Source organism: Mastomys coucha, unplaced genomic scaffold, assembly GCF_008632895.1.
Source record: "Mastomys coucha isolate ucsf_1 unplaced genomic scaffold, UCSF_Mcou_1 pScaffold7, whole genome shotgun sequence".
In the NCBI taxonomy this organism is placed as follows: domain Eukaryota; kingdom Metazoa; phylum Chordata; class Mammalia; order Rodentia; family Muridae; genus Mastomys; species Mastomys coucha.
The window spans coordinates 85,541,762-85,560,381 of record NW_022196913.1 but is presented as its reverse complement, the minus strand read 5'-3'; the positions used below and the strand labels follow the sequence as shown (position 1 = coordinate 85,560,381).

General features: G+C 38.0%; 1 pseudogene; it reads right to left on the bottom strand.

Annotated features, from left to right (window-relative positions):
* The window catches only part of LOC116081568, a 27,401-nt pseudogene extending 9,379 nt beyond the window's left edge, over nucleotides 1–18,022 (bottom strand).
* Nucleotides 18,023–18,620: the final 598 nt, after the last annotated feature.

Below are 18,620 nucleotides of genomic sequence, written 5' to 3'. Positions count from 1 at the left end.
AAAAAAAAAAAAAAAAAAAAAAAAAAAAGAAAACCAACTTTCAGGGTGCTTCAAGATTATCTTTGTAACCTCAGTATGTGGATAGAGACTGCTTTTAATGGCATTTTAGGGAAGAATGTTGTTGCTTTTTGTCCTTGTCTGAAGAGTCTACCTGAGGCTAAGGTAAAGAGTATTTTGAACAAGCATAGCAAGCATAGAAGGGAAATTTTTTAAATACATGGTTTGAGTATTAAAGGGGCACCAGAGAGTGAAATGGAGCTGAATCCTGTATTCTAGAAGATAGCAGACTAAAGAAATAGGACTTTGGGGCAAGATCCTACCAAGTTAAATTTAGATCCAGGCATAGTTGCACAAACATTTAATCCCTGGAGATAAAGCCAAACAGAGCTGAGTTGAAAGCCAGCCTGGGACAGAGCAAGTTCAAGGTAAAGAAAAGCTTAACTTCAGGCAAGGTGGCATACATCTTTAATCCCAGGAGACAGGCATGCAAATCTCTGAGCTCAAGGTCTGTCCACAAAGCAAGATGTAGGACAGTCAAGTTGAGACAATCAAGGAATAGTAGTTACTGATACTATAATAGAAGAAGGGGACTGTGTTCAAGCTTCTGTAAGAAGCAGAACTCAGTAGATTCAGCCATGTGTCTCTGGCTTTAGATTAAAAAATAGAAGGGAATACTGGTACAATTGATGCTGGTTAGCTGGAACTAAAAAATTAGAGGTGATTAAGAAGAAACCAGCATCACTAAGATGAAATCTGGGAATTTTTTTTCTGAGAGCCCAAAGAAATTGTGTTCCAGAGATAGCCAAGTTTGTACCATGTGCTGCAGCTGTACTTGGTAATGTATAAGAGTCACCCAGGCGGTACTGGTTTTGAAGGCATGAAGGGGTCATGATGAGCAGCTAAGGCTTGGCACTGTGAGAGGTCATGGAAGGCTATAGCCTCAATTGTAATTTATGACACAGGATTGAAGGGGTCATGCAAAGATTTTGAGGCTTGGCACCATGAAGAAAGCCTATGAGAGGCTATTGTTGAAATCTCTTGCAATAGAAGAAGTGTATTGGAGTTTCCAGTACCATGGGATGATCACCAAGAACAGCAGTGTCAGAAGCCATAATGAGACAAGCTAATAACTAGCAGGTCATCATCCTGAAGTGTCCTACTTTGGACTATTATATAATCTGCAACAGGTGAGTCCTTATTAAGTAAGGCTGTAAGGGACTAATTTTAGGTAAGATTCCTACTATTACTATGATTTTCCTGATATTATTATACATATATAATAATTACTAAATAGTAGCACACCCCTTTAGAGCATATTTCTGCAGATCCTTGAAGTTGTACGGTCTTATTAGTGATGGTATAAAGATAAATAGATGACTTAAGACTTTATGATGATGTTATAAGAATTCCTAAAATTATATCAGTGATAATTAAGTTCTTTTATAACAGGACTGCTATTAGGTCCTTTTCTGATAGCCAAAACTGCAAAGAAAATTCTGCCAGTCTCCCAAGTGTCAACAGTTAAGTACTCTTAGATAGTAACCAGATTTTCTCCTACTCGGAGCATATTCCAAAAGGTTGTAAGACAATTAGCCAAAGGTCATAAAAAGGGGACTAATGATTTACTATAGGTGCTAGGACAGAAGATAAATTATTAACTGGGTTTATCTATATAAAACCTTACTTAAAAACTAAGTTATTGTTTTATACCTTCAGTGAACCCGTGGAGCTGAGACTGGTGATGGATGTTTTGCTAGATAATTAATCCTAATGGTATGCATGTAAACATTCTCAGTTGTAAACTTCTATTTCAATTTATGATTTGATTTTCTCTGTGAACGTTTGATGAACTTTTTAACATGTGATCATGTATTCTGAAAGATGCTTAAGGGCTGAGGACAAAGAAAAGAGTCAGAACTGTTAGACAGAGGTGAGAGGAACCAAGGTGAGAAAAACTGAGCTGAGAGAGGAACTGAGCTGAGGAGAAGATTTTAGACAGAATCCTTTTTAGATTAGGAGGAGAATACAGAGTATACTAACTTAGAAACTATAGGTAACATAAAATCCTAAGAGAGCAATGTGAAGAGTGCAGAGGGAAAGAGGAATAAAGAAGATGCTGCAGAGAGCAGAAGGAGCAGGCAGGCTTCTCCTTACCATGGGACAGAATAGGTCTCATGGTAAGGACAAGACAGGCTTAGTCTTATTAAAAGAAACAAAGCTTTTTTCTTACAAACATGGGTTTAATTCATTTAGCATTAAAAGGGTAGAAGCCTTTCTCTGTGTAATAAAGATTTGAGCTCCATTTTTCATACAGAATGAGTGAGTTCTTTCTGCACTGGTGCTTGGTCTTTTGTTCTATAAACATATATAAGTATGGATATGTGTATAAGTATGTGATTGTGAGAATGTATGCATGTGTATGTGTAAGTATGTAATTGTGAGAATGCATGCAAACTGGGCCCAATTGGGTATGAATAAAAATGTATAAATGAATAAATGAACATGAATGATTCTGTATGTGAATTTATGTGAGGTTATGTATATTTACTTATGTAAAAGTTTTTTCTTCTGTGAGTGTTATTCTCTTCTTCTGGTTCAATAGAAGTTTATTGCTCCAAACTTCTCCTAACCCGATAAGCAAGAGGCATCTGGATAGTAGGAAAAACTCTCTAGCAATTAATGCTTTACTGTTTTTGGATGAGGTGCTAAATGCCATAAAATGGGAAGGGTTCCCAGGTGGAGCAGTCTCTGGATTGTCTCTCCTTTAGTCTCTGCTCCATAGCTTGTCTCTGCAACTCCTTCAGTGGGTATTTTGTTACCCCTTTTAAGAAGGAACAAAGTATCCACACTTTGGTCTTCCTTCTTCTTGAGTTTCTTGTGGTTTGTGGATTATACTTTGTGTATTCTGATCTTTGGGCTAATATCCACTTTACCAGAGAGTGCATACCAAGTGTGTTCTTTTGTGATTGGGTTAACTCACTCAGGATAATTTCCAGATCCATACATTTCTGTAAGAATTTCATAAATTCATTATTTTTAACAGCTGAGTAGTACTCCATTGTGTAGATATACCTCATTTTCTGTATCCATTCCTCTGTTGAGGGACATCTGGGTTGTTTCCAGTTTCTGGCTCTTTTTTTTTTTTTTTTTTTTTTTTTTTTTTTTTTGGTTTTTCGAGACAGGGTTTCTCTGTGTAGCCTTGGCTGTCCTGGAACTCGCTCTGTAGACCAGGCTGGCCTCGAACTCAGAAATCCACCTGCCTCTGCCTCCCAAGTGCTGGGATTAAAGGCGTGCGCCACCACCGCCCGGCTAAGTTTCTGGCTCTTATAAATAAGGCTGCTATGAACCTGGTGGAGCATGTGTCCTTATTACATGTTGGAGCATCTTCTTGGTATATGGCCAGGGGTGATATAGCTGGGTCCTCTGGTAGTACTATGTCCAATTTCCATAGGAACTGCCAAACTGACTTTCAGAGTGGTTGTACCAGCTTGCAATCTCTTTTTAAAAGTAACTTATCTTAATACAGCATTATATATATATATATATATATATATATATATATACATATATATATATATATATACATATCAGTTCCTTTTATAGCTAGGGTTATCTTGAAACTCATAACATTTTTCAAGATAATATCATGAGTTTATGGCAACCTTCCTGTTTCAGTGTTTCAAGTGCTAAAATTATAGAATTATAGATGAGGAAGCCATTACATTAAGATTAGTTAACTTGTTACAAAAATCTTTGCTTATCATATATAATTTTCGTATTTAGTTTATTGAGTGTCTTTTTTTTTTTTTAGCTAACTGGATTTTCCTGTATCCAAAAGCTTCAATTAATTTTTTCATATTACAGAAGATCTCTTTTGCATTCTTAGATTATTATCTGTACATTTTATTATTTCACATACTAGAAGAAAGAAAACAGAGCCTTATCTGAAACCATGCACAAAACTCAAATCAAAGTGGATCAAAGTCCTTAGTGTAAAAGCATATACACTGAATCTGATATAAGGAAAAGTGGCAAGTACCCTTGAACTCACTGATATAGGAGAAAACTTCCTGAACAGAACAGCAGGAGTTCAGGCACTGAGATATAAACCTTTGTGGAATGTCTTAAGATTATCAAACCTCATACATAATATACAGAGCATAACAGGGGATAATCCAGTTTTGAGTCAAGTCATTTCTTTGTGTCAATGACTGGGAGGCATATTATAACAACAATATGAAATAGCTAGCAAATCTGTAACAAAATGTCCACAGGTGTGCTGGAGGAGGGTGGGCAGATCATGACATTAGACAGAAACTGGAAGCAATTTGGATGTCCCTCAACTGAACAATGGATAAAGAAAATATAGTACATTTATGTGTTGGCTTGAATATGCTTGGCACAGGGAGTGGTAGTACTAGGAGATGTAGCCTTATTGGAGTAGGTATGACCTTGTTGAAGGAAGTATGTCACTGAGGGATTGGGCTTTGAGGGTTTCTTTCTAGCTGTACTCCTGGGTACAATGTGATTATGATGTGGAAATCTCAGTTTCTCTAGTGCCAGACCTGCCTCTTTGCTGCCATGATACCTATCTTAATTGAGTTGCGTAGGTCATGGTGTCTCTTCACTGCAATGGAAACCCTAACTAAAACGAATTGGTACTAGGGTACAACTGTGATAGGCCTGATAATATTTTTGTTTAGAAAAATGTGGCCTTGGGGACTTTGGATATGGGAATCTGTAGAATGCTTTAAGTATAGTTTAATAGGCCATCCTCATAGGAATATGGATGACACTAGTGCTGAAGGTGATTTGAAATCTGTGGGCTGGGCTCAAAAGGCTTCAGATGGGAAGAATGTTGGTATGTGAACTAGAGACTGTGTTTCTGGTATATGGTGAAGAATGGCTGCTTTTTGCCCTTGCTTTGAAGAATCTTCCTGAGGCTCAGGTGAAGAGAGTCAAACTAATTTTATTGACAAAAGAGGTCTCAAACAATCCAGTTTAGACTCTGTGCTGTAGTTTAGACTGATGAAGAGAGTTTTGATGAAGCATAGCAAGCTTAAAAAGAAAAAAAAATACAAAACATGTGGTTCAAGCAATAAAAGGCACGATGAATTTCATTGGAGAGAAATTTTGTGTTCAAGGAGATAAACATATTAAGAGGATGGTGACATTGGGCCAAGTTCCCACACAGCTAAGCTTATTGTTTATGCATTTGCTGTTGAACAAGGAATAGTTATATATAAACATATTTTATCTGGTTATTGCTTTCAGTTTTGAGATTTAATATGAAATCAACTACAATCTAGAAAAAGAGGACACAGGCTTTTGATGCACATCATGAGAAATATTGACATGAAAAGGTTAGGTCCAGGCATGATAGTACATGCCTTTAATCCCAAGAGACAGAGGGAAGAGATTCCTCTGAGTTCAAGGCTAGGCTCATACAAAGCAAATTCCAAGTAGGGGAAAATTAGTCCAAGCATTATGATGCACCTCTTTAATCCCAGCATTTAGGAGACAGAGCCATGCAGATCTCTGAGTTCAAGATCACTCTATAGTAGAGCAAGTTTTAGGACAGCCAAGCTTAGGCAGCGAAGGAGTTGGAAAACAGAAAGCTGATGATAATATAGGAGAACAAACAGACCATGTTCCAGCCCCAGCAAGTAGAAGTCAACTGCTTCCGGCAAGTAGCTCTGGCTTTAGAAGGGACTACTGGGACAATTGATGGTGTTTATCTAGAGGTAAGAAGTTAGCAATGATTAAGAAGAAAACAGTATCATGGAGGTGAAATATTCTGGGGAGTGTTATCTGAGAGTACAAACAAGCTATGTTTCAGAGATAGTCAAGGTTGTACCTCATGCTGCAGTTTGACTTAGCAATGTGTAAGAATCACCCAGTCACCCACGTGGTGCTGCTTTTGAAGGCATGAAACATCATGGAAAGAGGCGAGTGAAGGGCCGGGCGGTGGTGGCGCACACCTTTAATCCCAGCACTTGGGAGGCAGAGGCAGCAGGTGGATTTCTGAGTTCGAGGCCAGCCTGGTCTACAAAGTGTGTTCCAGAACAGCCAGGGCTACTCAGAGAAACCCTGTCTCGAAAAACCAAAGGGAAAAAAAAAAGGCGAGGGAAGGACATTGGTGAAAAGTACAGCTTCAGTTGTAGTTGATGACCCAGGACTGAAAGTGTCGTGCAAAGAAGTTGAGGCATTTCATCATAAAGGGAGCCTAGGAAAAGCTATTGGTGAAGCCCAGTTGCAGTCAGATGCCCCTGTTGTTTGAGAATCCAGTACTATGGGAAGACCACTAGGAATAGTAGCAGCAGTGGAGGGGAGTCAATCAGAGACTAGAGTGCTACAGAGTACAGAGCAAGAGATCTGACCCAAGCCAATTGGAGGAGCCCAGAAGATCATGTGTGGACCCCAGACACTGGAACAAGAAGTTGTAACATTTAAGTTGCCTTGGAGACTCCAAGATGTTTGGAGATATGTGATCTTCTTTTTTATTTTGATTTTATAGGGAATTACAGTTAAGTGGTTGTATGAATCTCAGAACAGATTTTTGAACTTGGACTTTTAACATTATTGAGACTCTTATAAATTATGGTTCTTTTAAAATTGAACTAAAAATATTTTGTATCATGGTATGGCTAGGTATGGTCCCATAGACTCATATGCTTGAATAAGCCTATGGGAGCCAGGGAGTACAATGTGATGGTTTGAATATGCATGGTCTAGGAAGTGGCTATTAGGAGGTTTGGTTATATTGGATTAGGTTTAGCTTTGTTAGAGGAAGTATGTCGCTGTGGGGGTGGGCTTTGAAAACTACCTTCTAGATGCCTCACCATGCCAATCTTCTCCTGATGCAATGTGATCGAGATGTAGAACTCTCAGTTCTTCCAGCCTGGATGGATGCTGACATACTTACTACATTGATGATAATGGACTGAACCTCAGAACCTATAAGCCAGCTCCAATTAAATGTTGTCCTTTATAAGAGTTACCTTGGGCATGGTGTTTCTTCACTGCAACAGAAAGCGTAACTAAGACAATTTACACAATAGAATATTGCTCAGCTATTAAAAAAAAATAATAAAATTTGCAGACAAATGAATGGAACTAGAAAAGAATGAGGGAGTCTCAGACAAAAGAAACTTCCAGAAATCTATAAAGGTAACCCTAGTTAAGACTCCTAGCAATAAGGGATATGGAATATAAAATGTTTACCTTCTTTAGTCAGCCAAGACTTCCAGTGGAAATATAAAGATACCAAACTAGTCATAAAATTTTTTATCTATGTTTTTTCCTGCCTAAAATTGGTGCGGGGATAAAAACAGAGCAGAAAGTGAGGGAACGGCCTAACTTGAGTTCCATGTATTATGACAGAGTCCATCCCTAAGTCAATTAATAACATTATGCCACACTTGCCGACAGTTCGTATAAGAGCCATCTGAGTGATTTTACACAGCAGCTGATGAAAACAGATGCAGACACCCACAGCCAAACATTAGGCAGAGCTTGGGGAATCTTGTGGAAGAGGGGAAGGAATGATTGAAAAACTAGAGAGGTAAAAGACACCACTGGAAAACGTACAGAATCAATCTACCTGGGCACATAGGGGCTCACAGAGACTGATCCGCCAACCAGAGACCATGCATGAGATGGACCTAGTCCCCTTATACATATGTAACAGATATATAGCTTGGTTCTCATGTGTGACTGCTAAGGACCAGTCTCAGCATGGAGAGGCATTCTGAGAGAAGGAGTGTCTGGGAGCCCCAAAAAGAACAACTGTAAGTCAAATAGTGGATCCAAGCTGACAACTTGTCTTCTACTTGATATAGCTTTTCCAGTCTGCTTCTATTTATGTTCTGCTTTCTCTCTGAAGATTTCTCTGTCAATATCTTGTCTGTCTGTGTGTGTTCATGTGTGTGTGTATGTATGTGTGTGTGTGTGTGTGTGTGTTTGTGTGTCTGTTTGTTCTCTAGTTCTCTTTTTATCCTAAGAAATTCTCTCGATAGCTTATCCCCTGCAAAATACAAGCCCACTCTTATTTTACATATAAATTCAGTCATTTACTCCAGTTTTCCTTTAGATTATCTTATGAATCAGCATTCCTTGACACCAACTTTCTGATTCTTAGGAGACAGCAAGCATACATTTTTTTTCTTAACATCAAAAGATGTTTTTTGTTAAGCCCAGACAATAAGCCAGTTGGGTGGATAGGTGGACTCCTGCCCTGAAAATTACCATTTATACCACACCAGAGCCTAAACTTGCTGGGTCCAAGGCTGAACTTGAACTCAGGAATCTGTCTACCTGTGTGTTTCTGACAAGCTGGCTCATAGTGTACTATGTTCCTTTACATTCATGAAGCCCCTCATAATTCATATAGCATCCTTATATTTTGCATAGTTGAGAAATTTTATATATATATACATACATATATAAACAGATACATAGATACATGCATATATACATACATACGTACATGCATATATATTGAACCCGTGTATTTAAAGCTCTTTTCTATAGCCTCTTGTTGTTGTTGTTATTGTTTTTTGTGTTTTTTAATTAGATATTTTCTTTATTTACATTTCAAATGTCATCTCTTTTCTAGTTTCCCCTCTGAAAATCCCCTAGCCCATCTCCCCATCCCCTGCTCACCAACCCACCCACTCCTACTTCCCTGTCTTGGGGATTCTCCTACACTGAGGCATCAAGCCTTTTCAGGACCAAGGGCCTCTCCTCCCACTGATGTCCGACAAGGCCATCCTCTGCTACATATTCAGCATGTGCATTCTTTGGTTGGTGGTTTAGTACCTGAGAGCTCTGGGGGGGTTTAGTTGTTTGATATTATTGTTCTTTCTATGTGGTTGCAAATGCATTCAGCTGTTTCAGTCCTTCTCCTAACTCCTCCATTAGGGTCCCCAGGCTCAATCAGATGGTTGGCTGCAAGCATCCACATCTGTATCAGTAAGGCACTGGCAGAGCCTCTCAAAAGGCAGCTTTAGAGCTATCCTGAAGGTCCCAGTGTCTGCCATTTTTGCTGAGATATTAGCCACACCTTTGAATCCTGGACTGTGCTGTTTCTAATTTTCATGGAGTCATTAATGTTAACAAGGAGGACACTCCTCACAGGAATGTGAAAACATATATATTATTGCACAAACAAGGCTTATACCTATTGCAGCCATCAATCCTCATGGAGGCTCACACTAGGGCCCTGTCCCAGGGGCAGGTAACATATCATTCTGTCCCCACTTAGGCCATGCTGGGCTTGGCATAGGACCAATAACAGCAGGAGCAGGGGCTATGTCTAACTTTATTTTCTGCCTTTGGATGCCTTTCCCCTAACTAGACAGCTTTATCTAACCTCAATAAAAGAAAAATGCATCTAGTCCTTCAATTAGTTGATTTTCCAAGTCAGGGTGATATCCTGAGGAAGTGAGAGGTAGGGACTGGGAAGAAGGTTTCAAAGGGATACACTACTCAGGATGTGATGTAAATAATTAACAAAGAAAGGTACTTTATGATATATTTCATATAACTTAATAAAATATATACTTCATTAGATTATTTATGCAAATATTAATATTCTAAAAGGAAGTTAAACTTCTATATCCCTGACTCATATTCTTACTGCCTATACTTGTTGAAACTGAAAAATACTACTTTTAAATATTATTGGTAAATTACAAAAGAGTGTATTTCGTATATGGTAATTATTACTATATTTCATGTTATATAAAAAGCATGATATGATTGGGCTCAAAAATTCTCATTTCATATGTGAATTTAGGAACTGAGCCTAGAAATACAAACTAATCTATTCAAATATACTCAAGAAATGGCTCAGATATGGAAAAATTGTATTATAATAGAAAAATATATGTATGAATATATATTTTATGAATATGATATGTGAAATAAAATATTTTGTATTTTAATGTAATACAAGAAATTGCTCATATCTGTTCATAAAAGATACTATAATTGTGGGAAATATTCTGTTTTCCAATGAAGAATAAAATAATTAACAAATGCTTCTAAATTATAATTGAACTTTATGTAAATACACTCTTTGGTGGTAAATGCAATATGTCTAAAAGATATTTACAAAAGAGAAGGATGTTAATGGGTGCCTAAAATTTTAAGTGTTTTACACAATACTAGACTTTCTCTTTAATATCAGTGTTTCCTTGACATTATATAATTTCTGATAAGATGAGAATTTCAAAGCTCAGTGTCTGACCTTATAAAATATGCAAAATACTTAACTAAAAATATAATGAATTTTTCAATTCCATACACTCAGTAATATTTCACATTTTTACAATTAATATCTCTGCAATAAAAGAAGCATGAAGGTTCCAGGCCCAAATTTTGAATTTGGTGTGAAGAATTATCTTCAGAAATTAAGAGTCATCCAAAAGGTAATAATATTATTTATAGATGCCATTCAAACTTTGAAATATTAGTTTTAGAAGAACAACCACAATTTGTGTTTTCAAACTGATTTTTGAAACACTTTTATTGTTTTGATTATATTTGTTTGAAGTTAGAAAATAACTAACAAAAAACCCACCAAAAATAAAGTATATTGTTTTCAAAACATTTAAATTCATTGTTTTACTTTGAGCCTTTTCTTCTGATTATTCTCTAATTTCTGATTGCAGACTTAAAGCATTAGTTTTTCTTTATTGAGGAAACAGGATTAAAAATAGAATCCCTAAAAGTGGAAGAAAATAGTATTAATATATTTTTAAATTTTTATTAGTTATTTTGTTTACATTTCATATGTTATTGCTCTTCCTGGTTTCCCCTTCACAAAACCCCTATCCCATGCCCTTGCCCCTTGCTTCTATGAGGGTGTTCCCCTGCCAACCTCCTCACTCCCACCTCACTACACTAGCATTCCCCTATGCTGGGGCATCAAGCCTTCACAGGACCAATGACTTCCCTTCTCATTGATGCCAGATAAGGCTATCCTTTACTACATATGCAGCTGGAACCATGGTTCCTTCCATGTGCATTCTTTGGTTGGTGGTTTAGTACCTGGAAGCTCTGGAGGGTCTGGTTGGTTGATGTATTTCTTCCTATGTGGTTGCAAATCCATTCAGCTGCTTCAGTCCTTCCCCTAACTCCTCTATTGTGGTCCCCATGCTCAGTCAGATGGTTGGCTGCAAGCAACCACATCTGTATCAGTAAGGCACTGGCAGAGCCTCTCAGGAGACAGTTATACCAGGCTCTTCTTAGCAAGCACTTCTTGTTATCAGCAATAGTTACTGGTTTTGGTGGCTGCATATGGGATGAATTCCCAGGTTGGGCAGTCTCTGGATGGCCTTTCCTTTATTCTCTGCTCCCCTTTTTGTCCCTGTATTTCATTTACATAAGAGTAATTCTGGGTTAAAATTTTTGAGAAGGGTTTATGACCCCCATCCCTCAAACAGAGGCCTTACCTAACCTCTCCATATGTTCTCTACAGATTTTCTCTCCCCTTTGTTGGGTATTTCAGGTAATGTCATTTCCTTGGTCCTGGGACCCTCTTGCTTTTCTGACATTTGGGACTTTCTGTTAGCTATCTCCATTCCCATCTGCCATTGCTACACAACTCTTTTCAATTCCCTGACCTTCTGTACATCTTCATCATCACCTCACACACCTGATCCTGCCCCACTTTTTTCCTCTTCCCCTCTTCTCTTCCTCCCAAGTCCCTCCCACCCTTTACCTTCTGTTATTATTTTGTTCCCCTTTCTAAGTAGTACTGAAGCAACCACACTTGGTCCTCCTTCTTCTTGAACTTCATATGGTCTGTAAGTTGTATCACCAGGATTCTGAGGGTTTTTCCTAATACTATCTGTGGTTTCTTTTGTTTTGTTGTTTTTTTGTTTGTTTGGTTTGTTTTTTATTTTGTTTTTGTTTTTCAAGACAGGGTTCCTGTATATAGCCCTGGCTGTCCTGAAACTCACTCTGTAGACCAGGCTGACCTTGAACTCAGAAATCTGCTGCTTCTGCCTCCCAAGTGCTGGGGTTAAAGGCATGTGCCACCACGGCCTGGAACCATCTCTGTTCTTTTTGTGACTGGGTTACCTCACTTATGATGATATTTTCTAGTTCCATCCATTTGTCTTTGAATTTCATGAAGTCGTTGTTTTTAATAGCTGGGTAGTACTCCATTGTGTAAATGTACCACATTTTCTGTATCCTTCCTCTGTTGAGGGATATCTGGGTTGTTTTCAGCTTCTGGCTCTTATAAATATGGCTGCTATGAATATAGTGGAGCATGTGTCCTTGTTGGAGTATCTTTTCTGTATATGTCCAGGAGGTGTATAGCTTTTACCTCAGGTACTATTATGTGAAATTTTCTGAAGAAATTGTCAGACTAATTTTCAGAGTGGTTGTACCAACTTGCAATCCCACCAGCAATGGAGTTTTCCTCTTTCTCCACATCCTCACCGGCATCTGCTGTCACCTGACTTTTTGATCTTATACATTCTGACTTTTCTGAGATGAAATCTCTGTGTCCTTTTGATTTGCATTTCCCTGATGACTATGGATGGTGAACATTTCTTTAGATGCTTCTCAGCCATTAGAGATTCCTAAGTTTAGAATTCTTTGTTTAGCTCTATACTCCATTTCTAATGGGGTTACTTGGTTCTCTGGGGTCTAGCTTTTGAGTTTTTTATTTTTATATATTGAACATTAGCCTTCATAGCATATAGGATTGGTAAAGATCTTTCCCAAGGTGTAGGTTGCCATTTTGTTCTGATGACAGTGTCCTTTGACTTACAGCTGTTTTTAAATTTTATGAGATCCCATTTGTCTATAGTTGTTCTTCGAGCTTGGGCCAATGGTATTCTGTTCAGGGAATTTTCCCCTGTGTTGATGTGTTCGAGACTCCCATTTTTACTGGTTTTAGATTCAGTGTATCTTGTTTTATGTGGAGGTCCTTGATCCACTTAGACTTGAGCTTTTTATAAGGACATAGGTATGGTTCAATTTGCATTTCTCTTCATACCAACTTCTACTTCAGCCGGCACCATTTGTTGAATATGCTGTCTTTTTTTTCTTCTGAATTGTTTTAGCTTCTTTGTCAAAGAGCAAGCAACCATAGGTGTATGGGTTCATTTGTGGGTCTTCAATTCTATTCCATTCATCCACCTGTCTGTTTCTGTACCAATACCATGTGGTTTTTACTACTATTGCTCAGTAGGAGAACTTGAGGTCCTGAATGGTGATACCCCTAAAAGTTCTCTCTTAATGTCGATAATAATATTTGCTTTCCTTGTTTTTTTGCTGTTCCAAATGAATTTGAGAATTTCTTTCTATCTCTGTAAATAATTGAGTTGGAATTTTGATAGAGATTGTATTGAATCTGTAGATTGTTTTGGTAAGAAGGCCAGTTTTTCTGTTAATCCTGCCAATCCCTGAGCATGGGAGATCTTTCCATATTCTGAGATCTTCTTCAATTTCCTTCTCAAGAGACTTGAAGTTCTTATCATACAGATCTTTCACTTGCTTGGTTAGAGTCACACCAAGGAATTTTATATTATTTGTTACTATTGTAAAGGGTGTCATTTCTCTAATTTCTTTCGAAGCCCATTTATCTTTTCAGTGGAGGAGGCTACTGATTTGTTTGAGTTAATTTTATATCTAGCCAATTTACTGAAGTTGTTTATCAGATTTAGGAGTTCTCTGCTAGAATTTTTGTGGTCACTTATATATACTATCATATGATCTGCAAAGAGTGATATTTTGACTTCTTCCTTTCCAATTTGTATCCATTTGATCTTTTGCTGTCTAATGCTTTGGCCAGAACTTTAAGTACTATATTGAATAGATAAGAGAGAGTGGGAAGCCTTGTCTAGAAAATAATGTTAATGGGGTTGCTTCAGATTTCTTTCCATTTAGTTTGATGATGACTATTGGTTTACTGTATTTTGCTTTTACTATGTTTAGGTATAGGCCTTGAATTCCTGTTCTTTCCAAGACTTTTAAAATGATGGGATGTTGAATTTTTTTCAAATGCTTTTTCAGTATCTAATGAGATGATCATGTGATTTTTTCTTTGAGTTTGCTTATGTAGTGGATTACTTTGATGGATAACCATATATTGAATCATCCTTGCATTCCTGGTATGAAGTCTACTTGATCCTGATGGTTATTAGATTCAGATCGGAGAATTTTATTGGGTATTTTTGCATCAATATTCATAAGTCAAATTGGTATGAAGTTGTCTTTCTTTGTTGGGTCTTTGTGTAGGTTTGGTATCAGTATTAACTGTGGCTTCATAGAACTAATTACGTAGTGTTCCTTTTGTTTCTATTTTATGGAATAGTTTGAAAGGTATTACTCTTAGTTCCTCTTTGAAGGTCTGATAGAATTCTTCACTACAACCATCTGGTCTTTGGCTTTTTTTGGTTGGGAGAATTTAATGACTATTTCTATTTCTTTAGGGGTTAAGTTACTGTTTAATAGGTTTATCTGATCCTGATTTAACTTTAGTTCCTGGTATCTGTCTAGAAAATTATCAGCTGCAAGACAGGAAACAAGCTAGGCCATTCCAACTCTGCATCTCCATGCCTGATGTCAAAGTAGTCTTCAGATTTCCACTCCTTATTCATTTTTTGCTGACTGCAACAATCTTCTTTCTCTTGTACTAATTCTACTCCCTATCAGCAGCTTTCCTCAGCAGATTTCCCATGGTTCTGGCATCTCAAATATCTTGGGGTGTCCAAGGTAGCTTCAACTTTATAGCTTCATATTCCAATATCTGGGATCCACCCATGATCTTCTGGGCTCCTTGAAAGGACTTTGGTCACATCTCCAGATCTTCCCTCTGTAGTACAGTAGGCTCTGGTTGATTTCACTCCACTCCAGCTGCTGTTCTTTGTGATTATCCTATGGTACTGAAATCTCCAATATATTGTGCTTTTCTTCTGCAATTATGCTTCATTCATAGTCTCTCACAGACTCCATTCATGGTGCCAAGCCTCAACTTCTTTGCATGACTTCTTCATTTCTTGGCCATCAACTGCCACTGAGGCTGTACCTTCATCATTGATCTTCCCTGACTTCTCACATTGTCAATCCTCAGTTGCTCTTCATGACTCCTTTTCACTTTCAAAACTAGTTTCACTTTGGTGATTCTTACACATTAACAAGTTCAGCTGCAGCATAAAGTACAACCTTGTATACCTCTGGAACACATATTCTTTATACTCTCAGAAAAAAATACTTCTGGGAGATTCACCTAAGTGGTGGTACTGGCCTCTTCTTAATCATTGCTATTTTCTTAGCTCCAGCTAATCGGCTGTCCCTTCTATTATTGACTCTAAATCCAGAACCATTGAAATGAAGGTGCCAAGTTCTGCTACTTGCTGGAGTTAGAACATGGCTCTCCTTATTCTATTACCAGCTTTCTCTTTTCTAATTTCCTCACTTCATAAACTTAGCTGTCTTGGAACTTGCTCTGTCGATTCTCCTTGAACTCAGAGATCTGCAAGACTTTGTCTCCTGGGATTAAAGGTATATACAATCATGTCTAGATTTAAGCTTTTCTTCACTTAGAATTTGCTCTGTCCTGGGCTGGTCATGAACTCAGAGATCAGCCTCTCTCTCTCCCTCTCTCTCTCTCTCTCTCTCTCTCTCTCTCTCTCTCTCTCTCAGATTAAAAGTGTAAAAGTGTGTACCTCTATGCTACTATGCTTGAACTTAAACTTAGCTTGGTGAGATCTTGTCACAAATCTTGTCACAAAGTCTCACTCCCTTAATCTATTATACCGTAGAACATAAGTTTAAGTTCCATTCTGTTTCTTGGTACCCCTTTAATACTTGAAACTATACATTTTTTTCTTTTTCAGTTTGATCCTTTTCATTAAAATGCTCTTCATAAGAATGAACTTTAAAGAAGCAAATTCACCCAAGAGGAGTAGACAGCAGGAAATAATCAAACCCAGGGCTGAAAACAATCAAATAGAAACAAAAGGAACTATACAAAGAATCAACAAAACAAGGAGATGGTTCTTTGAGAAAATCAACAAGATAGATAAACCCTTAGCCAGACTAACCAGAGGGCACAAAGCCAGTATCTAAATTAACAAAATCAGAGATGAAAAGGGAGATATAACAATAGAAGCTGAGGAAATTCAAAAAAATTATCAGATCCCACTACATAAGCCTATATTCAACACAACTGGAATATCTGGATGAAATGGACAATTTTCTAGACAGATACCAAATATCAAAGTTCAATCAGGATCAGATAAACCATCTAAACAGTCCCATAACCCCTAAAGAAACAGAAGCAGTCATCAAAAGTCTCCCAACCAAAACACGCCCAGGACCAGATGGGTTTAGTGCAGAATTCCATGAAATCTTCAAAGATGGCCTAATACCAATAATCTTCAAATTATTCCACAAAAGAGAAACAGAAGGAACAGTAGCTAATTCATTCTATGAAGCCACAAATATGCTGGTACCAAAACCACACATAGACCCAACAAAGAAAGAGAACTTCAGACCAATTTCCCTTACAAATATCGATGCAAAAATATTCAATAAAATTCTTGCCAACCAATTTCAAGAACACATCAAAATGATCATGCAAGGATGGTTCAATATACAGAAATCCATCAATAGAATCCACTACATAAACAAACTCAAAGAAAAAAAACATGATCATATCATTAGATGCTGAAAATACATTTGACAAAATTCAACATCCCTTCATCTTAAAACTCTTGGAAAGATCAGGAATTCAAGGCCCATACCTAAACATAGTAAAAGCAATATACAGAAAACCAGTAGCCAACATCAAACTAAATGGAAAAAAACTTGAAGCAATCACACTAAAATCAGGGATGAGAAAAGGCTGCCCTCTCTCTCCCAATCTATTCAATATAGTACTTGAATTTCTAGCTAGAGCAATCAGACAACAAATGCAGGTCAAAAGGATACAAATTGCAAAGGAAGAAGTCAAAATATCACCATTTGCAGATGATATGATAGTATACTTCTGTGACTCCAAAAACTCCACCAGAGAACTCTTAAAGCTTCAGCAATATGGCTGGATATAAAATTAACTTAAACAAATCAGCAGCCTTCCTATACTCAATGGATAAACAGGCCAAGAAAGAAATTAGAAAAATGATACCTTTCATAACAGTCACAAACAATATATTGTATCTTGGTGTCACTCTAATCAAACAAGATCTGTATGATAAGACCTTCAAGTCTCTGAAAAAGAAATTGAAGAAGACATCAGAAGATGAAAACATCTCCCATGCTCGTGGATTGGCAGGTATGGCTGTCTCCTGAGAGGCTCTCCCATAGCCTGACAAATACAGATGGGGATGCTTGCAGCCAACCTGTGGACTGAGAACAGGGTCCAGGATGGAGGAGTTGGATAAGGGACTGAAGGATCTGAGGGGTTTTGCAGCCCCATGGAGGGAACAACAGTGTCAATTGGCCAGACCCACCGGAATTTCTGGGGACTGGACTACCAACCAAAAAATACAGATGGAGCGACCCATGGTGCTTGTCACATATGTGGCAGAAGATGGCCTTGGACATCAGTGGGAGGAGAGACCCTCAGGCCTGAGGGTGCTTGATGCCTCAGTGTAGTGGAATGCCAGGTCAGAAAGCCTCCAATAGGTGGGTGAGTACTTTCATAGAGGTAGGGGGAGGGAGGATGGGATAGAGGGTTTCTGAAGGGGAGACCTGGAAAGGGGAAAACATTTGAAATGTAAATAACGAAAAAAATAAATATAAAAAAAGTGAACTTTAGTAACCATACAACTGCATTTATACCAGCCTGTTTTGAGTCTTCCTTTTTCAAAGCAGTTAATCTAAATCTCTTCTCTTTAGCCTCAGGCAGACTCTTTGGACAATGATAAAAAGCAGCAATACTCTTCACCAAAATATCACAAAAACAGCATCTAGGCCACTTAATGAAAGTCTTCTTCTCTGAAACCTCCTGGGTCAGGTCTGCACAGTTCAAATCAGCAATCGACTCTTTCATCTTCCTACTAGGATATCCCCATTAGTCCCCACTTAAAGGATTTCATTGCTTTCACAATCCAAAGTCTCAAAATCCACATTCTTCCAAGTAAAACCATGGTCAGGCCTATCATAGCTGTAACCTAGTCCCTGGTACCAACTTCTGTCTTAGGGTTTTACTGCTGTGAACACACACCATGGTCAAGGCAACATAATAAAAGAAAACATATAACTGGAGCTAGCTTACAGTGTCAGAAGTACAGTCTGTTATCATCAAGGTGGGAGCATGGCAGCATCCAGACTGGCTCTGTGTAGGAGGAGCTGAGAGTTCCACATCATCTGAAGCCCACTAGGAGAATATTGACTTCTAGGAAGCTAGGATGAGAGTCTTAAAGTCCATGCCCACAATAACATATCTCCTCAAACAAGTCCACACCTCCAAATAGTGCCATTCCATGGGACAAGCATATTCAAACCATGACATCACATAAGCATGTAGACCTGAATTAAGATCCTCAGCACCCATGTTAAAATTGAGGTGCAGCAAGTGTCTCTAATTCCTGCATTGTGGAACTTGGATACTGAGATCCCCACAGCTCTTTGACTAGCTAGTCTACCCA